The sequence below is a fragment of the Vespula pensylvanica genome, chromosome 6 (genome assembly GCF_014466175.1).
Source record: "Vespula pensylvanica isolate Volc-1 chromosome 6, ASM1446617v1, whole genome shotgun sequence".
NCBI lineage: Eukaryota > Metazoa > Arthropoda > Insecta > Hymenoptera > Vespidae > Vespula > Vespula pensylvanica.
The window spans coordinates 2,924,375-2,950,554 of NC_057690.1; the positions used below are offsets into that span (position 1 = coordinate 2,924,375).

Consider the following 26,180-nt stretch of genomic DNA (forward strand, 5'->3'; position numbering starts at 1 on the left):
ATGCGATGACAAAGGAATAAACCGAGTAAGGCGAGTCCTTTCGAAGGATGCGACGAAACCCTCGAAAATTCAACGACTCCATCTATCCTATCCAGCTTCAACGAGGAAGAAAGAGAGAAAGAGATAGAGAAAGTAGTTGCTCGAATTCGATGCTGACTAAAATGCACATGCACAAGCTCAAGAGGAAGAATGTTTCGGGGCTTATGATGTATAACTATCAAGTAAAACCAAAGACGAATTCTTAAGTGCGGTCGTTACAAGTTTGCTCGAATACGACAATGAGTTAGATGCTAAGAGACAGAGGGAAAGAGAAAGAGAGAGAATATCTTATCCGAGAGTAATTTTCAGCTAGATAGGCTCGCTAACTGAACTACCAGCAACTTCTTCAACTCTCTTATTCTCTTTGTTTCTCTCTTTCTTCAATTTTACCACCATCTCGTGATATCGAAATTTTGTTCTTCTCTTACCGAGAATTCCAAAAGAAAATAGGACAAGAATTCTGTTTTAATTCGTTCTTCGTCAAAGTATTCGATGCAATAGAAACTTGCCGTTGGCAAACAAGTCGTTCGCTGACGAGGTCAAAAAAGTTGCTTGCAATAAATATGCATTAACATCAAATTATTCGTCTTTTAAAATGGACAAAATAGTCTCGAAGGAAGCGTAGGAAAGTTAATATTAAACTTGTGTAATTAATTTCGAGTTATTACGAACTAAGTCGATGTTCATATCAACGTACACAAAGGACTCGAATATTTCTTTGAATATCGGCTAAGCTTGACCCGTTAAAATTCAAACGGAGAAAATCTTTTTCCAGTTAAAGTACAGATATTCCATATAGAAAATATTATCTGCTAGATTTTCGATATCTAAGCCGGACGTTTTCTGGACAGGAACTGAACAGGAAGAAGGATCAGAAGAGCGAGGTACGTACTATGCGTCATCCAATTTCAAGTCTCACTGTAGGATAAACAAAGTAAGAAGCCCCCGTGGAACCAATAGCAATGATCGTATAGTCTTTGTGCTCCTTCCCATAACTTCTTACGACATCACGGTTATACCACCTTGGATATTGGTTGTCTTTCCAAACAGTATCCGTTCTTACAAATACGAGATAAAATCTAGTGGCCGATTCGTTCGTTCGTGTCCGCCTCCGTTTCTGATGTTCTTTCTTTTTTACGTGAAATTCAATACTTTCGATGTATATAACTATATGCACATGCACATGTGTATGCGCGTGTGTATGTATGCAAGCTCTATACGATTTCTCGCTACACATTTACAAAATATACCTATTCCAATGTCTGATGAACGATAATCCGAAAATTCGATTATCGTTTCTCCGTCGAAGCGAGGATTTTAATATTCTTTTTTTTCTTCTTTTTTTTTCACTTTAATGACCTCCAATTCATTCCGAGCAACACGCGTTGAATAATCGAGCAGCGCGGTAAACTCTTTTATCGTAAAAATTCGATAACAATAATCCGTTACGTGCTTTCTTGTATTATTATTTTTTTATATATATACTGCTTTCTTTTTTGTTTTCTTTTCTCTCTTTTTTTCATAAAAACAAAATAATCTTCTACTTTTTTAATAAATGAAATTTACGTTTACCACCATTTACGATTTACAATATCTTTTAAAAATTTCTTACGCATATTCAACATCGTACTATGCAGTTTCTTTCTGATAGATCTTATAAAATTGGCAGATATTCTCGAGCTGATCGATCTCTCGCGCTAGATGAATAATCCATGGAATAAATTGACGTTGGGAAAGAATAACGTGTGATTAATTCCAATTTAACTAGTGCTCTCTTCTCTCTCTCTCTCTCTCTCTCTCTCTCTCTCTCTCTCTCTCTCTCTCTCTCTATTTCTCCCTCTCTTTCTCTTTTCATCTCAATTCTGTTTTATCCACCTACATATCTATCTATCCATCTATCTCGTTTGCTAAAAGAAAAAGTAGCAATTACCATCCGATTTGCATTTCAAACTTTTTTTCGATCGAATTCCCTCGACCTTATAAATCCTTTTATCGCGTTTTCATTATAAGACTCACATATACCTAAACTTGGAACTTGGTTAATGAAGTCCGAATTGTGTTTTAAATGAACCAAAATTTCCGTTGGTATCTAGATGAAGTTATTTTATGAAAGTAACAAATGTTAAGAGCTTACAAGTTTGCTGTAGGCAGCCGCAAACTCGTGTTACGCACAATATCACCAGAACCATGGGGCCCATTGAAAAGCATCTCGAAACTATTCTATATATTTCACCTTTCTTTTTTCCTTCCTTTTTTTTTTTCTTCTCTACTTTTAGCTCTCCGCTTATTAAAGCGAACACAAGCTCTTAAAGTCGTTTGCATAAAGCTAGCTTCACCGAAATATTTCGTCGTTGGCATACCAACAACACCACTCTGACGTCCTATAAATTTCGGCCTTTCGCATAGGACCTTTCGTACCCTTTTTGCTGTGGAAAAAACGTTGAACGTAATATGTCGACTCGATCAGAAATAATATTTTCTTCCCTCTTTTCTTCAACGGCCATATCACTTTTATTCGCTGAGACTATAAGACGAGATATTGGTAGTAGTAGCAACAGTGTTCTCCGTTGGGAACGTGAGAGATTTAATGGTAGGGAAATTAATTGATCCTCGACAGCTGGATGACTTAAGGGTGAGAGATGTTCGTCTTCGAAGAGGCGAGAGATGGATGAGATACGGGTGAACTTGTATGGCACGCGATCAAGGAATATTTTATGTGTGTGTGTGTGTGTGTGTGTGTGTGTGTATACAGTGTGCACGTGGAAAGTTAATCTTTTTAAGGAAGGAAATTTACCAGGTGAATTGATGCTTCAAAATTCTATCGATACTCGATTTTAATATTTTCTCTACCCTACCCTCATAAAACCTTTTTTTATCCTTAAAATCTCCAGCTTTAAGAAGATCTAACTTTTTCATATACACCCAGTATATGACTTCGTTGTTTGTAAACTTCCTCCTGGAGATTGAATTGACGCAGTTGTAAATTCGTTCGTTAAAATCATACGCTTAATGCGTTCTCGAATCTAACTCATTGAATTATATCTACTCTCTCTCTCTCTCTCTCTCTCTCTCTCTCTCTCTCTCTCTCTCTCTCTCTCTCTCTCTCTCATAATTTTAGAGAAAGAAGAGAAGGTGACCGAAAGAAAATAGAAAAATGTTTAATAATAAAATTACATAAGGAACTTATATTTAAAGAATTAAATAATATTTGCATTAAATTTTTTCTTTTCTTTCTTCTTCTTCTTTTTTTTCTCACTTGTATTCCTTGACATATTTCAAAGCAAATTTGCCGAAGAGAAACTTTATAGAAATTCAGATCACGCGTTTTAAAGAACGAATTTTGATTTCGATGCCAGCATACCACACGTACAAACGTACGTATGTTCTTTGAAACGAATACTTAGTCGTTGTCGTGAAGAGAGATATAGCAGAATGCGCGTACGACAGCCAGTAGTTTGTGGTTTGCTTTTCGAAGAAGCATTCAAAATCCTTGTGGTCATATTCGAATTAAGTATGCGCAGGCCGGTCTCTGAAAGGGGTTTAACAAATGTTACATGATATATCGGCTACATCGTTACATTCCCTTTGGAAATGATTATTTTAGAAATATACAGGGAGAATCTCTCGATTTTATAAAATCGATATTAAAATTGTTTACTACATGTATAAATTGTATACTAAATCTTTATAAAGTTACTATTTAAGTTACTTTAAGTGTTATTATATTGAAATTATATACTAAATCAATATAAATTGTTTACAAAAGAAAGACATGTTCAGAAATATTTCAATTTGTGATTTCGAATTTGAAGTTGTTTTCTTTGCAAATCTTCGAGGTTAAATGTAATTATCAACAAATTTCTACGTCAATGAAAATAAGACACCCTGTATGAACATCAAAAAAGAGAAAATGGAAAGATAAAAAAAAAAAGGAAAAATTATGGTAGGGCAGTTAGTTCGGTAGAAAAGTCGAGGAGAGCCGGTTACGAATTCCGTTTTTATTATCCGAGGAGTCCTCGAAGCGAGGAAAAGTAAATTGCACTGTCGAGAGTGTCGAGCGTTGTCAAGTGCCGAGCTTTTTAGCACTAGCACAGGAGAGGCACGTCCGCGGTGGTACGCGGTCTTCTTCGCCCTCCTATGTTTTCTCTCTCAACTTTTTAAATGCAACGCAAGCACTTGCGGTCGTTTGCATAACCGCGCACGACCAAGGGAAAACAGCAACGCTGTGGCAGGAACATATCCGCGGATATACTTGGGACGATGCAACCAAAACATTTTGTCATTCGTCCCTTTTGACCTTTCTCTCTCTTTCTCTCTCTCTCCCTCTCTCTCTTTCTCTCTCTTTCTCTGTTTCTCTCTCTTTTTCTAACTTTCTGGTCTTCCCGTCTTTCAGAAAAATCGAAATTCTTTTCGTTATTTGTTTCTTAATGCTCATTCGATTACAACGTCATCATTTTTCTTGCATATTTTTCTTACAACGAGAAACGTAGAAATCACTGAATCTATGTATTTGAAATTTTCTACGAAATCCTTTTATCTCAATTGTTTTCGTCGATGATCGAAAATTAACATTGCAATTTACATATTTACGAAGTGATGATCGGATAGTTTAAAGTGACAGCAAACTCTACAAAGTTATTGAAGGAACGCTTTAAAACAGTTTACGATCTACACGCCTCGATTATTCTCAACTAGAATATTCTCGTTTGTATAATATTACAGAAATTAAGCTAGTCTCTATCTCTCTCTCTCTCTCTCTCTCTCTCTCTCTCTCTCTCTCTATCTCTCTTTATATATCTATCTCCGTATCTACGTATATCGACTTACAATAAACTTCTTGGTAAACACCCGTGCGAGCCCTTTAGAGAAGACGAGCTGATGAATATCCGCAAACTTCCTTTGTTAATCGAAAACGTATACACCTAATAATGAAAAATCTTTACCTTCGTACGTTATCTATATCTACCGAATTGGTTCGCTATTGAGTAATAGCTAGTCTAGGATCTTCGAGAGATTATTCTTCGAAATCGAAGAGACTCAAGTTCTACAGATTCGAGATTACATCGTTATACGAGTAAGATATTCGGTGGCTTACTTTTCCTCGATCCATCAGATAAAAGATAAAATTGCGTATCACGTAACGATCCAACCAGTCTTTTCCTTTGATCTTTTCCTTCCTTGCTTCCTTTTCAACGAAGATACGGCAACGATAGTCTGCTTCGTTCGAAATTACGAGTGGTAAGATTTGTCAAAGGATAACGAAGACTTTATTATCTACTTGCTGACAATAATATTGTACATTATATAATGCGAATAATCACAACAATAATTGTTAGCTATTCCGATTTTTCTTTTCTCTTTTTTCTTTTCTTTTACAAATTGCAACGTTTCGAAGTCTAATAAATAACTTTTATTTTTATTATAATTCTTTTTTATTATCCTCTGGAGATATCAAGACGTCAATAATAGTGGCCTACTTTACATATAATAAGCTCAATGTTTCCTGAACTTCAAGTTGCTTGCACTCATTACGCGATAAATTGACCATACATAAGTATGTATCACGAAAGAATTATAGTGATTAAAGCGACCTATTCTCCTTTCTTCCTCACGCTTCCTTTTTTTTATACACCCGTCTGATATCATTCATCTTCATACTAATAGTAGTATATTTATACTCGGCCTGTAATTTTAATAATCGATTTGTTTTAAGTATTATATATGCAGAATTCTTACGTGTTTTGTATTCGCTTGTTAAGAACCTATCGTCAATGGATTATCTACGTCAAAGGCATGTGTAACAAACGTAAATATGTTTCCGATTATCTCAGCAAAGATCTACTTGAAGAAGATTAACGATGATGACCGGAAAACGGTCGGATGAAAATGGAAGATCGATGGAATCGAGTACATCGAGAGTAACAATGTTAATGCGAATGTGTGAATTTATCGACTAATCGATAAACGTACACGAACATATAGCTATTGATTCTGTTATGCACAATACTTTGTAAAAATATCAAGTTATGCTTTTCATATGTCTCGCTATTAGAAAGTTAATTAATCAAAAATCTTTGATTAAAAAATCTATTGATATTAAAATACTATTTGTTGTCTGTAAGACATAAAGGATTAAGGAAATGAATGAAATGAAGAGAAGACAAAAGTAAAGCTGAAAAAATTACTAAGCAGTTCCACGTCGTACGAAAGAAACGTTCGGATGATTTGCACTTTACTGATCATCGGTAATTCTATCGTTTCCGGTTTGACGCTTTCTTTTCCAGAAAGTGCAAATTTTCCCTTCCATTTACCAAAGAAATAACGATAGCGAAACAAAGTGAAAAGGGATGAGAGAAATTGTCTTAAAGTAAACTGAAATATCATTCTCTTTCTCTTTTTTCTCTCTTTCTCCCTTTCGCCTTTTCACTTAGTTTGTTCCTATCCCCTTTTCTCTTCTTTGTTTCTTTACCTGAAGAATCCTAGCACGACTGCTACTTTAGAAGTTGATTTTAAATTCAAGAAGATTCCAAGGTGGACGTGTACACAACGTTAATTGTATTGCGCTGCCTGCACGTATTTCGCATTTCGTCTACGTGCTGCAACACAGGCCAACACCAGATGTTGCCTCATTCGTTCGTGAGTATCTAATTCTAATTCATTGATGACTACCAATTCGATTTGCATCGGAACAGGATGTTAAAAATCCCTTTCATAATGACCGCTTTACCTATCTTCGTTTGTGAATAAAATTTACATAAAATTCCATCAAAATCTGATAATTATTGATAGGTAATTATTAATATTATTACTGAATTATCTATATAATACACACATATATATATCGATTGTAACAAAAAAGAAACAATATAAAACCAAAATAATAAAATAAAAAAACTTACTTCAGAAGAAAAAGAAACCTAACGATGAAGATGTGCATTATAACATTGGACTTAGTTACTTCATACATCGCGGTCACAATTTTTTTCAATGGATTTATGTTAATGAGTGCACCTCTAACGAGCAATGCACACGCATTTCGGTATTCCGTTACAATTATTTCTTTCGTTCTTGCTCTCTCTTTCTCTCTTTCTCTCTCTTGGATCATTGAATCGTAACGAGCTCGTTCTATCGTAAATTATAACGTCAGCGTCGTATTCCGTTCTGCTGGAAAATTCGAAACCACTACGAAGCCGCGATAAATCAGGAGGGTTATTATCGAAAATGCTTTCGATGAAAGACAAGATTTATCTTTCGATGGAGGAAAACAAAAGAAAAGAGTAATGTTTTTCACGACGAATTGGACCGAGTCGGAATAGCTTGAGACTAATTTCTTCGCGATTTTGTGATAAAAGAAGCGCATTTTGATGTTAAGAGATGAGTGCTATTATTCATCAAGCTCGTTTGTTAGATGAAAGCTTTGAAACGAGAAAGAATGCTTTACTTCTTACGTTTCTTTTCCTTGTTGTTTTTTCGCTCTTTTTCTTTTTTATTTCTCTTTTACCTACACATCTCCCTTTGAACGTGTTCACTTTTAGATGATTGTTCCTTTCGACTGCATGATGTCTTTAGCCAAGAATATATATATATATATATATATATATATATATATATATATATCTATGTCAGTAGTACTATTCGCATATTTCTAGTAGCTCTAGACTCTTCTACTTCATCTCTTTTTCTTTCTCCCTCCCTCCCTCCCTCTCTCTCTCTCTCTGTCTGTCTCTGTCTCTGTCTTTGTCTTCTGGTACATTTGCATCATTCTTCGAACATACTAGAAGACACAAAATACAACTTCTCTTATACACATTGTTATACCTATGGAGACGTGTCGAGGTTTCTCTCTTTCTCTGTTTCTCTTTTTCTCTCTTGCCTTTCACATCTTTCTTTCTTACTCATATAGCTATTTTCTTACACGTACTGTCTCTTTGTAATAGTTATTTGCGGTCTACTGGTACCAACCAGCAAAGTACCATATGTCCATCTTGTCTCGTAGTTTATTCCTGTTTCCTTAAAGAAATCTCAGCTGAAATTAGACAAGGATAAACCTATTTAACGTCGGAAATCACGCAATCGAGGTGCCTCGTTTTCTTTTAATAATCTTTTTTTTTTTTTTAATTAATGGGAACGAATAAGGTAGAAAGTTTGCTTTTATATATTAATAAATAAATCTACCTTTCGTAATTTCTTCAAAATGAAAACTCGACGTGAGAACGTATCTTCCTTTTCGAGCTTTTATTTATTACGAGAGTAATACGTGGAATAAACGAAACCACATTTCTATAGTGGCGGATCGCGACTTTTACGACGACTGAATTTCAAAAAGTCGAGATTACTTTCCCTATACAGAGCGCTCACCGAAAGGAGACTAATAATGCGAACGCTAAGAATCTATGCCCGGAACGTGAGTCATGTGTGACCATCTTATGCACGTCTCTGTATTTCATAATGCATATAAACATATATATATGCATATAGCTATATCAAGTATATATATATAAATTACAGGTACTAACTTTTCAGATTAAGATAAATTAGTTATAAACGTAATAAAAAGTTCAATAAGAATTAATTGTTTAATTTATATCGTATATCATTTTATTTATTTCATCGAATTAAACGTGAGTAAAAAAATATATCGTAAAAATTATTCCATTCAAACAAATAAATTAACTCCGTTTCATTTTCATTGTTCTCGATCGCGTTTATTTTCCATTATAAAGTCGATTTATTTTCATTTTACATCTACCAAAATTGATACCCATCTACGCTATCGAAGATTATTTAAAAAAATGACATTTCTCGATTCGTGAACCTCGTGCTCGAGTAAATTTCAATTTTTGCGGACTACCGACGCACGTGTCTCTAACAGGACAAGTATGAAACGTCAAAGTAACGTGCTCATATTGAACGAAGCACGCGAGTACTACCAGCGAATCGCTATAAATCGTATCGACGTCGTATATCACGAAACGATTTTGTAAATGTCCGAAGAAACGAAAAAGGGATTTTACAACGTGTATCTTTCTAGAAAATATAGATGCACGCGTGCACATATGCGTTAACTTACGTACCTACATATCTGTACAAGAAAGTCTCATGGGCGTCTTTTATTTTTCGAAGAACATATAGCAACGAACGTGTGTAACAAAATTGGAATATCACGGAACGGTCCTATTTCGCGAACGAGATATGCTGAAAGAGAGCGAACACGAAAACACTATATTTTCCTTTTTTTCTTCTTTTTTTTTTTATTTCGGCCATATATCGCGGTCTCAACATGACGTACGCGTAGCAATTTCACGGCATTATACCGTTTTCATTGATTCACTACACACCATTCTTGTGAAACTCTGCTGGTGACCATAATTTCGAGTCATTACGACTCCAATTTTACTGGTTATATGCGAAAACATAATAAAAAAAAAAAAAAGAAAAAAGAACAACAAGGGAACGACTCGCGCTAAAAGGTTGCATAATTTTTATTCCAAGATCGTACACTCGAAACGGTCCATAAACTTGTTTCCTCTCTACGAGAGAAATGTAGCCTTTTAAGCATGGCGTTCCGCAAAATGGTGCGTAACGAGCGAATACGATTACTGGCGATTGAAATGCTCTCTGAAAAGAAGAGAAAGAAAGAGGGAGAACGATATAAAAAGAGAGAGAGAGAAAGAGAGAATGATAACACCGATTAACCGAACACGTTTTATCCGCAAGTCTCGTTCACGGTTTCTACTTTTCCGTATCCGGTTGACCTGACTCGTTTTCACGTTGGTAAATGGTAACGGCGCGTATCTAAGCAGCTGATGCATTTCATATTTTACGGAAAGGGAGACAACTAGTTTCCTGCTTGTTGAAACAGGAATATTCAAAGATGCGAGCGTGGTACGAACGGACTGCTTCCGTGCTGGGTGGAAGCCGTGCATACTATGTACTGTATACGTGAGATATACTATGTGTGAGAGCTTAACAAAGCATCATGTAGAGATACGCACGGACGAATTCAATTCTCTTCACATACCGAGCAATTAAATAGAAACTAACAAACTATTCACGGATTAATAAATTACGTAACTCGTTTCTGATGATTCAAGTTAATTCTATAAACTTTTAATCAATACGTACGATAAAACAGATGCATACGTTTTTTCTTACTTCTAATCTATTTCGATTTAATTATTTTATAAACAAAACGTAATCTTTATGGCAGTTCTCGTAAAAAGTCTCGTATCGATGCTGGTGTCTTCTCCATATATGAAGCATGCTGCTTTCTTCTTCATGTCCATGAAGTATTCTCTATGTACGAATGTAAGTACTTTAATGTACTTTAGTTATTATTAGAAAGAATAAATTTGGAAAAAGTAAGTGCTTTAATATATAATTAAATTTGGAATGAAGAGATTTTTTAAATACATTGAAATATGCAGCCATTCGCCCGGTAGTACTTGCGTTACATAATTTAAATTTACATTTTGATATTTCGCAAGTAATACCGACTCAGATCTCACCACGTGAAGGTTGCTGCATCTGGAGATCCTCCAACTAACGCTAATTCTATTCTTTTATACTATTTTACGTTATTACTACTATTATTATTAAAAAATCGAAGCAAAATCAAAGCAACGAGGTGATTATCGCTTCACGAGACTTTAGATCTCAAATGCTGAAATTGAAAACTCCAGCGTAACTGCATATTCGGAAATCAACTTACGCATAGCTCCACCGTCGTAATATTGCAAGCTTCAATCACCAGCATGGAACATGACCGATCGTGCTTTCGCAACAATAACTCCGAGACCAAAGATTGGACCCTACCGCACATATAAATATTTACAAGAGTACATTGAGTGCGTTGGAACCGAGTTTGAACTTAATTGAGACCGAGAACACATACGTGCTTAAGTGTCCTTTTATTTCTCTTACCTGAACGAGAGAAAAGATCTTCGTCTACATTTGAGATAAAAAGATTCTTTAAACACTCGTGTAAAAATCTAAATCTCTCATTATTATATCAATTGCTGAAAATCCTGAGTTAAAAATTGATTAACTTAGTTTAGTGTCTGCGAATTATTATTCTACAAGCTTCTTTGTCTTTGATCAATGACTCTACTCAACTTTTTTCTTTTAAACGGAATGACTCTATCGAAATTTTTTCTCTTATCAACAAAATTGATTAAATATTTCATTAACCTTTATTTATATTAAATTTAATGAAAGATCGTTGGACGTCCCTTCTTACGAATGATTACTCTAATTATTACAAAAAAAAAAAAAAAAAATCTTGCAATTTCACTTGCAATCTAGGAATTATTCATCGCAAATACCTTCTTGCTGTTTATTAAACTTTCTTAGTACCGATTATTTATCATTTTTACGAAAGAAATATATTTCAAAATGCATTGAAATATTCTAAATGCAACTAATTATAAACGATAAAAGAAGACTTTATCCTGATTTATTAAATAAATCAAAAAACAAGAAACCATTCACAAGTAAATTTCCAGAAAGGGTAATTCGTGATCATTCAAGGCTCTTTTATTAATTAATTACAACCAATCACTCGTGTCGATTCAGACCCTTTGTTCTCGACAAAATTGAGTGATCAGAGGGATTTAAAAATTCACTTACTACTTAAGAAGTTCTGCGATGGCTCCAAAACACTCGTCCGCGATGTAGGTCGAAATTGAGGGTGATTGACCTGTAGAAGGTCAAAAGTGAGGTAGGTCGACATCAAAGTTGGTTGAAATCCTTTTCAATGATGCACTGACTCTAATACGCGGTAATTATTTATTAACGGACGGTCACTGAAGTTAATTCGCGAAACTCTACTATCTTTTATAGATACAGTCTATGCGACTGTTAAAAAAGCAAAAAACTTTACGAACAAACATTGACTCTAACGACTACATTGCACGCAGTCGATGCAAGTTCACTGGTTTAAATCGCGAAACGCGCACGAACAAACACTGCTTCTATTTCGCGATATTATTATTTTTATTTTAACGATACAAACCCTCGATTTAATCATTGCTTCATGACCCATTGCAATAATCTGAAACAGAAATATACGAATAAATTTAATAGTATCATTGTTAAGGAAAGAAATTGTCAAAAATATTAAGGAAATATTTGTTAGAAAAATAGACTTACTTTAAGTTTCTGTTAACGTTAGTGCGAAGAGAGTCTTGATAATGAAGAAAGAATCTATATAATGATTATAAATGAGTTCGTATCGCGACCGACTATCTCACGATTCAATGTAATATTATTGAAATATTCCTCGATTGTATTCGATGTACATTAAACAGTAAAAATTATAAATTATTTAAGCTTACCCGTTTGGAAAGAGAGTGCTTCGATCTTTATTCGATGAAATCCAAAACGAAACTGTTCCTATACGTAGTTTTCATTGACTTTGAAATGAAAAGTATATTTTTGTTTACATAAACACTCACCGACCGCCACTTCGGAATGGAAGTTCTTCCATTCCAAAGAAATATTAAATTATATTTAATTTATATTAACAGCGTGTTTGATGCTATAAAATGTTTAAATAAATGTGCTATTGTTTAAATATTAGTTTATTATAATCCTCGCACGTCACAAATTGTTTAAATAATTATAAAATAATCGAGAATGTAAATTATTTAAGATTAGTCGTATAGAAAGAGAGAATTTTGATCTTTACTCGTTGAAATGCAAAAGAGAACTGACTCGACAACAGGCAAAGTCGATCGAAGGTTCGTTTTTGTTGACATTAAAAGCACACAATGACTTTAACCATATTGAAAGACTAGAGTAACATTATTTTATATTTAACGCGTATCCCGAGTTATATAATGTCTAAACAAATATTAATTGTTTAAATATATTTTAATATTCTTTAAATAATAGTTTTTAAATAATATTGTTTAAATATTAGTTTACTGTATTTCGTGTACATTATATATTGTTTAAATAATTATAAAATTTCCCAAAGTATTAATATTTCAATTTAAGATGTTCGGAAAGAGAGATCTTCGACGTTCACTCGCCGGAGTACAAAAGAGAACTAGTTCGATAATAGACAAAATGAGTCACGAGTACGTTTTTGTAAATATTATGCGAAGACAAGGACATCGAGTACAAAATTTAAGCGTATTGACGTATTAAATTAAAATTGTTTTATATTTGTCGCATATTACGAGATATGTAATGTTGAAGGGAATGTAATATTTTTCAAATATTAATTTATTATATTCCGAGTACTTATATATTGTTTAAATAATTATAAAATTAGTGAAAGTATAAATTATTGAAGCTGACTATTATTATTATTTTATATTTATCGCTTGTTCCGCCATGTAAAATATTTAAGCAAACGTACTACTATTGTTTAAATATTAGTTTATTATACACCGTGTACATATATATTGTTTAAATAATTATAAAATAACAAAAAGTATAAATTATTTAAGCTGACCTGTATGGATAGAATTAGATTCGATATTTATTTGTCAAAATATTAAAGAAGATTAACTCGATAACTGTTGAAATTATTCGCCTGCGGGTTTTTGTTTATTTTATTGGTCAGCATCGACCCAATATTTGAAATTTACATTTACCAACCATTATACAAAAATTATTTTATATTCAAAACAGTTTATTAGCTAATTAATGTTTAAACAAATATAGTATGGTTTAATCCTAATTAATTATACTTATAGTAATATACGAGATCATATATCGATGAAATAAGTGTAAAATAATAGAAATTATTAATTATATATATATATATATATATATATATATATATATATATACGTATCTATACGAACGAAGAAAGTTACGATGTTCATCATCTGGAATACTAATGAAAACTGACTTAATAAATATCAAAGTCGCCCGATATTCGCTATTGTTTATATCACCGATGGATAACGTTTCCAAAGCTGAAATGTGTACCATATTAAACTCCACATTCAATTTAATTGGAATTCAAAGTGTGTTAATAAATATATTACGTTTAATAAAATTACATTAAAGAATACAGTATTTATAATGACACGTTACTTTGCTAATTGTCAAATAAATTTTTTAAAGCATTTCCACGAATGCAGTAGTTCTTTCATATAGCATAATAATATTAAAAATCATTGATATTAATTTTACATAAATATTATACGAACTAAAAGAATCATATTATTTGAAATAATATTATTACATCTAAAATCGAAATCGGTAGTTCGATATTCGTCATATTCATGAATAGAGAAAATCAGGGGAGAGTCCGGCATGCAAAGCACGATGGGACTATCAGGAATGGTCCAGATACTCTCGTTTGAGTAGCATTAGTACCGCGTGACGAGTGTGGTCTCACGTCCTAATAGAGTCGACCGCAGCTTCTGTCGTGTTTAGTTTTGGAAACCTTCAAGTCTAATTCTTGCTGTTGCTGCCGCTGCTGCTGTTGCCGTTGGTTTTACTATTGACGGTAGTAATTAAACAAGGTTGAACGTTATATAGAGAATAAGTGTCATTTGTTAACGAAATAGAAGTCTCGAAAAAGAAAGGACCTAGAAAATATGGGAAAATTGAGTGGTGATATAGCTCTACCACGAAAAGAAAAGAAAGAGAGAGAAAAAGAGAGGGAAAGGAAAAGATAGAGACAGAGATAGAAAGAGAGAGAGAGGAATAGAAAAGAGCGGTTGGGTTAAGACTGGTGAGAGCCGAGGAAACATTAATTACTCTTATCTGTGCAAACAGTAGGTCCGTTACAGGCAAGCGCGGTTGGCCTCGGAGACTCGGCAACTCGTCCAGTTAGTTGCGGCCTGCCCTCGTTCCGCAAGCCCTAAAACCGCGTCGCTTTCAATCGCATTGACCCTCGACGACACTTCCTCTATCTCTCCCTTCCTCTTCTCTTTCCACCCTCCTATCAACTCTCTCAGTCTCTCGTTTCACGAAATACATCAGTGGGGGCGGTTAAACGAGCCATGTCGGTCTTGTGGTACCCGACGAATGAAAGCCATCACTGATCGAACACATACGAGAAGGTACGTATCAAAATTCAAGATGGTGAGCTTGATGTTAGAACGTTTAAACAAACGAGCTACATAACGACTAAACTCACCTCGGGCGACGCGGCAAACCCGCAAAAGTCGAGAAAGTATAGAAGGTTTGTATGGTAAGTCTAGGTGAATTGAACGTGAGATAGTATACGTGTGTATAAGTGAAAGAGCGAGAGAGAAAGAAGGTTAGACTCCTCCAAGCAAGATCTCGCCTATACGCGAGAAAACTTCACTCTTTCTCTGTCTTTCTTTAGCTCCTCTCTCTTAGTCTCTCTTTCCTTCTTATGACTGACCCATTTGGCCGAGGTTCCTTCGAACGGTGGCACGTCGCTTAAGCTCAATTTACGTAATATCGACGTAAGAGCCACTGAGTAAAGCAAGGCACGATGAAAAAGTTTGTGTGGGTATTGTGTGTATGTGCGTGTGTGTGTGTGTGTGTACGAGAGAAAGAGAGAAAGAGAGAGGGAAGAGTACATACACATCCCACGTTAGAATCGAGGTGAGCCAGCATGCCGTCTGATATAAGAGCGCCTCAAAACTTAAAGTCCTCTCCCATTATAATGCCACAAGCGCTAACTGAATATTTCACGATACTTTTGGATGCCTCTTCCGTGTCGTATCAGATTCTAGGCTGACCTGTCTGCACCAACTACGTGTAGATATACCAATGTCGGTGTTCGTACTCTCGAAGGAAACTCGGCTTCTTCTTCCTCTTCTTCCCTCTCGAGCATTCAGACGGCTCTTGTCTCCTATCTCTCACGAGCCGAACGCGACGTTTTCGAACGAGCCAAGTATCTAACCATCCGCCTACTTTGCAAAACAGACAGAAAGAGAGAAATAGAGGCAATACTTGTATTTGGAATGTATACCAAGCGGATATCCCATTACGATCTGTCCTCGATTTACGAAATTTTTCAGAGAGAGGGAAAGAAAAAGACAGAGAGAAACAGAGAGAGAGAGAGAGAGAGAGAGAGAGAGAGAGAGAAAGAGAAAGAGAGAGAGAGAGAGAGAGAAATGAAGCATCGGTCACGATAAAATTTTTCTCGTTACCAGAAAAAACAATTTATTTCCCTCTAATGAGCTCGACTTCGTAAAACTAAGTGTCCTCCTTCTCATAAGTGCTTTCGTCAGAAGAAGAAGAAGGTAGGAAGCTACCCGTAAAGTTGTGGTAGCTAACAAACTTCAAGTACTCACGGGTTGCTTCGTGTAAAATGATTCACCCACTAGCTTTTTCAATGTACGAGTGGTAATGTATAAAATATATCTTATAACGTCTATGTTAAATACATTATTAATAACGAAGGAAAAGTTATTTTTCGATTTACTTAAAAACTAAAGAGGAAAACATAGTAATAAAAATTAGGATTAACTGCTCGAGCAGCATTTCTGATGATTTATACAAAACGATCGAAAAATCTTGCTCTAGTTGGAAAGTTTGAAAGTAGAAAAGTAAGGTGGGAGTACGTTGGATTTCTTTAGATAATTAACCCTAATGATGCGTCCATTAGAGCAGAACGGTCGGAGTACAAAATTGAAGAAGTTACTTTATTCTCTCTTTCTTTTCTTTCTACTCTCTATCTGTCTGTCTGTCTCTCTCTCTCTCTCTCTCTCTCTCTCTCTCTCTCCTTCTTCTCTTCCTCTCCTTTTTCTTTCTTTCTCTCTTTTATTCTCCTTCTTTTTATCTCCTTTTTCTTTCTCATTTTTTGCGACTAAAACCATAACGAATAACGCAAATTTAATACGTGTGCAATAAATATAGGAAACTTTTTTTTTAAATAGATTAAAACTGGTGAATCGCATTATTAAAAGCAATCAATGGAAAGTTAACAAATATCATTACCATATGCATATGTTAGGTATGTACAGTATAATCGTGTAATATGCCAATGGATCGTGCACGTTGCTTTTTCATACACCGAACGAATTCCTCTTCGTCACGAATCGATCCAAACGAAAATAAAAACAAGAGTATGTCGCGATATTGGTCGAAAAAGAATTTCCATTCCTTTTTTTACGAATCTCTTTATACCGTGAAAGCATAAACTCGTTATTCCGATAGAAACGTGTTCGGGTCGGCCTATATTGTATAGGACGGAAATCTGAAAACGAAAAAAGTTCGATAAGAGATATATTTTTTTCCCCCGCGAAATTCGCTTCGAAACATGTCCAAATAGTCGAAATAAAATTCCTTTAAGTAGAGCAGCAAACGGCAAATTTTTAAGAAAAGAGTTTTCCTTACTAACGAATCAGAAATATCTTGAAAAGAAAAAAAAAAAGAAAAAAGATGGGCGAGACGCTAATTATCATCCATTAAAGCTAGCAACTCGGGCCAAACCTCGAGTCCACGTTTCATCCACTTTCGAGAGAAAACTTTACCAAGGACTCTGGCGTAAATTGATGCATGGAATGTTCGTGAAAACCTCCATCATCTGTGTTCGAAGTGGAAATTAATTGGCTCGCTGAATTATTCGCTCTTACTTGACGATAGACGACGAATATATGTATATTGGTACCTTGTCGATGACGGCGATAAACGGATCTTTTTCTCGAATGAATTTTTCCAACGAACAACGATGGAGGATGAACTAAGATCCGCGAAAGAAACTCGGTACTCGTGATTTTCCGCTTACGCGAGCGACGTTACGTTGGGATTTCTACATCGTTTCTTCAAATGAATTTCCTTTCCTGTGCACGGATTTCAGAAAAGACGAGAGACCAAGATAGGAAGAGATAGAAAGAGAAAAAGAGAAAAAGAAGGAGAGAAAGAGAAAGAGAGAGAGAGAGGGGGAGAGTGAGAGAGAAAGAGAGAGAATGACTGCTTGGAGAATTTCGTTCTCGTTACAGTATACGACATGTCCCACGGCGGCTCAGCTCAGAGATACCGGACAAGAAGACGGAAACATGGCGGATACTTAAGTCGCGATAATATACTTCGTGCCTCGAGAAAAACGATAATGAGATATACATAGAAAAAGTTTCGAGCATATAAGGCGTTCGAAGTATCACGGTTATTCGATCATTTCATTCGGTTTTAAGAATTGAATTTTATACGTTCGACCAGTTCGTCCTTTTGAATCTAACGAAACCTCTTCGGTACATCTTCTGATTCACAATCTTGACTACGTTGATCAAAAGTTCAATTCGAATTCAAGTAACACGCAATGTCAGTGAAATGTGTCTTAAGAGTATAAGATGGTACGTGGTAGATTTAAAAGATGATAAACTTTACGTTTTGCGAAAGATCTTTCTATCTGTCCCTCCCTCCCTCTCTCTTTCTCTCTTTTTCTCTCAGTCTCTGTCTTCTTCTCTCTTCTCTCTTCATCCATCTCGTCTCTCGGAAGGAAGGAAGTTTTACAGGAATACAAATGAAGGCTTAAACTTGAAGGTATCCGGAAATACATCTTCTCGAAAAATTCTCACTGGGAGAAGCTCTCGTGCTTCGATTTTTACAGGCGATCCCTGCGAAAGTTCGCGAGCACGTCTAACGCTCTATAGGAACAGGGCTATGGTTTTTCAAACTAATGCTTCTCAAACTCTTAGACACTAGTTCTTCAGCAGTTTCGTAGTATCAAGAAGCTGTAAAAACCTCATAGCTTTATCAGAAAAGTAGTAATATGTAAAGTAGATGTCAGTTTTTGAGAGTCACCAGTTTATCAGGCACAGGGAATAACAAATTTTTCTTCTGGCATATTTAACGACTTAAAGTTTTTCACTAAGAGTAAAGAGAAACGCAACAATTTTTGTACTCGACTAAACGATTAGTCGCTCGCTAAAATATAATATTTGGAAAAACGGAATATAAGATCAACGAGTTTTCTCATAGATCCTTCAATGATCTCGTCGTTGTAGTCGGAGAGGACGTTAATCGTTCGTTCGCTACAAAAGTGCCGAGTGTACGGAGGAGCACGAAGACGACGATAATCTTGCTCAAAATTCGCCAACGTCGTTCGCCATTAAGTGCCGTTCGAGTTTGCGCGAGCGTCTCTTAATCCGGAATTCTCAGGATAGTGGTGGTAAGGGTGAAGGTAAGGGGTTTGGTCCATAGGGTGGCAGGAGCCAAGGGGTGACTCTGGCCGTTCGCCAAACAACCCTCTCGAGAGCCGCGAGACCGAAAAACTTCTTAGAGTCGCGATCTTCGGCCTTATATTTTCCCTCTCACTCTTTCTCTCTCTCTCTCTCTCTCTCCTTCTCTCTATTTCTTTTTCTCTTAGTCTTTCACTGCGTTCGATTTAACATGAATAAGTAGTCATGTGAGAGCCTAAGTAATCCCATTACCGTTGATGGCCTTGGCACGTATGTCGACGCGAAGTGAACGAAGTCTCGAGATTTTACCCTCTTCGTCTTACCCTTCTTACGCAAATCGTGAAACTTCATTTTCCTTTTTGTTTCTCATTCATTTTCCCTCTCTTTTCCATTTTCTAGCATTGATATACGAAATTGTTCTATACATATATTAAAAACTTGTTCAGACATATATAGACAAAATTAATGAGACACATATTTCACGAACTAAAGTAATTTTTATGAACGACAAACGTGATCATTTTTAAAGGATAGAACAAAGATGTTATCGCCGATTCGTTTGATGTTATAGCAAAGAGAAAAGAAATTTGCCATTAAGTAAAACCATTTTTCAAGACTGCCAATTCGTGTGCTTCTTTTTTAAGTTGCGCTATAGTCCCACCATTTCTATCTGCACCACGCTTTTCATTCCTTTCGCTTATCGTTCAAACTAACAGGAACTTAAGTAATTATAACGACGTCAAAGGAGGGTCATTAACGGCAATCTGTCTTTTTCGATCGATTTTCTTCTCTCTCTTTCTCTCTCTCTTTCTCTCTCTCTCTCTCTCTCTCTCTCTCTATCTATCTATCTATCTTTCTCTTTCTCTCTCTCTTTCTTTTCCCTACCTGCAAAATCGCACGTTACACTCGAGTAAACTCGTCCTCACGAAAGAATCTTTTTCCAAAACGAAACATACTGCCACTGATATAAAACGCGAGTCTTAAAAGTTTCCCTTGTCTCCAGTTTTTCTCGAACAACGTTCGTCCTCACTTCGAATTCCCTTTCTTCTTTCTTTCTTTCTTTCTTTCTTTCTTTCTTTCTTTCTTTCTTCCTTCTTTCTCTTCCCTTCTTCTTTGTTCGTGCACAGTTTAATACGAATTTAAAGAAGTTACGGCATGCTCGAGTAACGCCATTATCGTTTCGTCGACCGGTACTCTACCGACTGAACGACGAAATCAACGTTTCGTAGCTTTAGCTTTTTTTTCTTCTATTCGAAACCGGCTACTCTCCTTTTCCACACCCCACATCTTTTCCGTGCTGTTTAACGCGAACTTAAAGGATTACATGCCATTTAAATAACGCTGTTAGCGAGACTGTTCTTTATAGGAGATCTTTTTTTATTTTCTAAAGTTCGGTTTAAAAAATGATTTTCGTATTCCATTATTGGGTTTGGTATATTTCTTTTTGTTTTTATATTGAACTGAACTCTTTTTCTTTTTCTCCATCTCTCACTCTCTTCCTCTCTCTATTTATAAATAACCTAGTATTATTTTATGAAAAATATTCGTATGAATATACGTTGGGTGCAATATTTCTTCGAATTTATTTGTTACGTCAAAAAGAAAAATGTTTCCCTCTAAAAATTAAAATTAAAAAAAAAAAAGAAGAAACAAGAAAAAAACGGATTTAAAAAATCTCGGGCTCTCATCCACTAGAAAATTATTTTAAAAATGAAAACGTCGTATGAGTTACTCTCCATTTAAGATCGTCAGAGGTTTAAAGAACGTTACGTGAAAATATGATAGTTGTTTACCGTGGGATGTTGACTATCCCTTGACCTCGAGCTTTTCTACGCACCATCACTATCATCATCACCCTCCTCTTCTATATTCATCCCCCTCACAAGAGCTTCTACTTCACACGCTAAATATTCATGATACGAGACCGCATATCTCGGCCATTGTTTTAGGTTGCAATGTGGAAATATCCATAGGGGTAGATGATGCTTCGAGAATTCCCTTAGTCCCTTCGTGTTTCCCTATCTATCTGTCAGGACCTTCTCTATCCCGTATTCACCTACTCAGTATTATACTATATATTTCTTTCCATGCACGAATATATCTTTTGAACGCCTTCACCCTTCGTCCTAAGTCTCGTGACGTTAACCTCATCGCATTTAGAATATATATGTATGTATATGTTCTTTGCCATTTCTTGCTGTTGTTCCTTCGTAAAAGTATATATAAATTATGTGATGTTTCATATATTTAAGAATTTAAACGAAAATTTAATGATAATGATTTTTTAATAACATTCTGACATATAATAACGATTAAAGAACGATATTTTTATTTTCATTGTTCTTTGTTCTTTCTTTCTTTTTTCCTTTTCTTTAAAATAGCCGATGTATAACGCTCGTAAAAGATAAATCCAAAAATAGTTGGTCGAATATCCAAGCTTCGTAATGTACACATGAATTTTTTAATCGGAAGTCAGTATCGATCAGATAAATTTTTCATCGATCTAATACGAGATATGCCTACATATATTAAAATCTAAGTAAACGCTTGGAAGTATGCGTTATTTTTTTTAAATTCATTCTTCAACACGATACGCAATGAATTTGATCGCGATACGTTACAACGTTATTGTAAAAAAAAATTGATGGACAAAAAGGTAAAAAAAAAAATATGTAAACATACTCTTCCTAAGCTATCGAAACGAATCGATGTTATAGTTCGAATAAGAGTGATTTATGTCGAGCGTATACCATTTCCCTTCTATCGATTTTTTCATTTTGGAATTCAGATATATATATATATATATATATATATATATATATATACACACATATGTGTATATGTATAGACATACATATGTACGAATGCAACTACTGACAAAATATCCTGTCTATTTCTGCTCACGGATAAGCAGTAAAGCATTCATACGTGACCTAGGAAGCGAAATGTATTTGTAGAATGAAAACGAGGAATGTAATATTGTACTAATAACGATGGACAACGAATGTTTCGCGACAGATATAAACTATCTCGGTTAGTACGTGAAAATCTGTTATATATTAATAGCTCGATGGACATACATACATAAGTGTGTTTAAAAAAGAAAAAGAAATTGAATAAAATCAAGGTCATACAATATCTTAATTTTATGTTCATCGAAGTCACAGAAAACGTCGAACGAAAACCGATTAACCCAATTACACACACCCCATCGCATTTGCATAGTCGATCCTCCTGAACGTATGAATCACACGTAGAAGTAGCTTACTTTGATAAATTTTCTCTTTTACCAAGGAAACGAGAGTCTCGGGAACAGTTCGAAGATAGAGGAATGATGTCACCTATTTGTTGTAAAAAAAAAGTGTTAACGACTACGTGATTTATATCGTAAATATATAGATCCGTAAGTACATAAAAAGAAAGGAATTACAAAGAAGAACTCTTGAATGTCATAGAAGATCTGTGTTCCATTATACTCTATCTGTGTGTGTGTTGTGTTTACTCACATCAAACCGTCACCTATTGATTTACGAGGAGTGTGCGTAGATGTAATGCCTACTGTTATTCCCGGTAAACATGTTTCCGTTGTTTCTCGCGAATAACATGAACACATGCCTATCCGGTACCTTAACGTTGAATATCCTGCGAATTCCAGCCTTTACGATCGACCGCGTAACTTCTTTTTCTCTTTAAACGAATTTTATAATTAAATAACTATGTATTTTAAATAACTATGTATTTAAACTCGTTGTTACTTTGCTCGATCTTTTAATTCACTTACCGTATAAAAAAGAAAACCTACGTATTTTACATTTTATTGCATATTTGTACCAAATAAAAAAGTTATAACAAAGGATAAGAGAACTTTTAAAATATTAAAAAAATATACCATATATGTACATGCCAAACATTTGGATATATATATATATATATATATATATATGTATGTATGTATGTATGTATGTATATATCATATAGTTCTAAAAAAATACCACAAATAGGAAAAATAGAAAAATATTTTACAATCAACAAACAGATGTGTATATATCGTTACATACATAGATTTCTAAGTCATATTCTGAAGTTTGATATAGATATATTCGTGTACTTACGCATTGATACAACCTCCCTCACCTCTATCTATTCCTCCTTCTTACAAGGATGGGAACGTAGCTCGAGTGAGCGTATTAAGCTGATCCGAGCTTTACGATCGATTACGTAACCTGTTTACGTTTCGGCTCGCACGCGACTGCTACATTTACGAGATACTGCGAAGGTCTCAAGTTACCGCTCGTTTGTAACTCAATATATATATATATATATATATATATATATACACACACACACATACACACACACACACACACATAGGTACATATCTATAAAATGTTTTTACAGTAAGTGTGTGTGTGTGTATGTGTGTGTGTGTGTATGTGTGTGTGTGTGTAATGTAAGCTCCTGCTGAACTGGCTCGTTCAAGACTCCCCCATCCAACGAACGAACATGTAAAACGAATAAGTTAAACTTATTCCGGCTCTCTTTTCCTGTCCTTTCGAAAGACCTCTCCTTTTCTTTCCATTTTTTTTCTCCAACTTTCATTCGTATATATAGTTTCTTTTTGAAACTAAAGGAAAGGAAATTAGAAGGTAATTTTAACTGTAGAATCATTGAACGTATATACGTTACGTAGATATCATTTACGAACAAGTTTTCTTTCATTTTCTCCTTTGTTTACTTTCGTCCAAGTAGAATACGATCTTTCTCTTACGAAAATATATATATATATATACATATATATTTAGTATTAAATATAAAAATTTTTAAGAAAATCTAATTAGACAAATACTGCAAGAAAAAAATATATATATATTAAAAAAGCAATGAATTATCTTATTCAATGCGTCTGATCTCTATTTACGCACCCGAGACACGTTCTTGAGTTAGGGGAAAGAAAAAAAAACAGAATAGTAAAGAGAGAAAGAGAGAAAGAGAGGAAGAGAGAGAAAGAGAGAAAGAGAAAGAAAAAACTTCCCAGGGAAGTTACGCCGAGTAGAAAATGAGAATTTCAAAAACGTCGGGCTAAAATAAATAACAATAATGTTATGAGATTATACGAGTTCGAAATATGCCACAGAACATTGCATGATACGTGCTTTATACCGAGCCAGAGAGTCCTTCCTTTATTACCCTTTTCTCATTTATTACCATGCATTTTATACGTTCGTACGAACAAAAAAGAAAGTCCATACACTCTCTCTCTCTCTCTCTCTCTCTCTCTCTCTCTCTCTCTCTCTCTCTCTCTCTCTCTCTTTCTGTGTTGGGCATTTTCGAAAAGAGATTTGCATTATAACAATTTCTCTATGAATTTGTATTTTACTTGATGAATACGAATGTTTATTCTTTCTTCTTCCTTTTTACATATGCGTAACGTCGTTAATTCATAATTATAATTGCATTCACGAGATAAAATCAGTTGTTTTCCTCGATTTCATTGCCGGAGGATATAGTATTTTAATGAAAATATGAAACATAAACGAAGTTCATCCTCCTCGTCAACGCTGTAGCTGTCTGGCATAAGAATTTATTTACCTATGTATCTACGTACACGTAAATGTATAGATATATGTATGTGTGTATGTGTATGTCGCTGAGAAAAGAGTACGGACACGAAGATTATGGGGAAGGGCATGAATAAGGCAAGAAAATGGAGTCACGGAAAGTAGAAAACATCGGAAGAAAGTGTTACGTGTAAACTTATATACATGGTTATATTCATGTAACTATGTATGCATACTTAGTAACATACATCCTTGAAAAACAACATATTGTGTGTGTATATATATATATACATAAAGCCGACAAATCTTTTCTAAAGAATGTAAGCTAGTGCTTTGGAAAAATCATATGATCTACCCGTTCTCAGACATGAGCACTATAAACGATCATTCTTTTAGTTTTTACTTATTTTTATATCTTTTTTCCTTTTTCGCTCTCTTTCTTTCAATCCTTGAATCTTTTGGATGCAACGGTTTTAAAAGGTAACTCGATATAGAAAGGTAGAGTTCCACTTTAAAATAGCTTCTACGTTGCATCCCTCTTGCTTGCACTCTTCTTATCTCTCTTTTTTTCTCTCTTTTTTTCCTATCGTACTTGTTTAAGATAATATCGCGAAATTTCGATTCAAGCATATGTACTTAGCACCCTTCTGACAACGATAAGATCCTTTTAAGGGCCGAATCTTTCTACCCTTCTTTTTCTTTGACAAGCAACGAGGGCTAATATCCCTTATAGGGTCGAAAAAGATATTTCTTTTTGGATTCTTTCGTTTCAGTAACTAAAGTACATCGTTTGGTAAAACCTTACACAGCCAATCCATGTTCTTTGTTCTCGAATATATTAAACACCTAAACTATCGTGATAAAAGCATGCTAGGGTAGATACGCAATTTTCTGCATCCACGAAATATTCTTAAGACGGGTTGAAGGTGCAAATTATTTCTTGGTATGCACCTTACTATTTCCAAAGAGCTCCTTCAAATTCGAATTAGCCAATCTCCCGGGGCGAGAATTGGCTCGATTGGCTGAACTTCCTACGGTTGAAATTGAAGTTATTCAGGAATAGAAACAGGCTCTGGTATATCATGAATTTAAGTTCCTTCGAATAACCGAGTTGATATTCATTGTATTCAGTTTAAACATTTTTAACCTATTCATGCTTTATAATTATATCTAGTGAAAGACAAAAAATGTACTCTCTTTGTCTCTTTCTCTCTCTTTCTTTTTCGTTGATTCACCCAAATTTGTAATAAAATTTATCGCGAAAAAAATTCGAAACAAACGATTCGTTTCGAATATTTTCTGTATACAAGTTTATGGGTGTTACAATATATAATTGATGAATGTGAGAATCGATGTTTCATGGTCTTATACGTCAGCCTGCATTTTGTTTTAAATAAATCAAATTTTATTACGTTCGAGCGAAGATCAATTTTCGTTACCAACGCTTAAAGATTCATAGTTTTTCATCTTATCGATCAATTTTACTATAATATCCTACAGCTTTATATTCTGGAAT

General features: G+C 34.8%; 1 long non-coding RNA gene across 1 annotated transcript; it reads right to left on the reverse strand.

The window, feature by feature from the left end:
* Positions 1-14,268: 14,268 nt before the first annotated feature.
* On the reverse strand, positions 14,269-15,284 carry LOC122629862. Its single transcript, XR_006327358.1, has 3 exons — positions 15,146-15,284; positions 14,764-15,046; positions 14,269-14,500 (listed from the first exon to the last, which is right to left on the reverse strand). It is a non-coding gene; the product is annotated as an uncharacterized LOC122629862 (long non-coding RNA).
* Between the last annotated feature and the right edge of the window lie 10,896 nt (positions 15,285-26,180).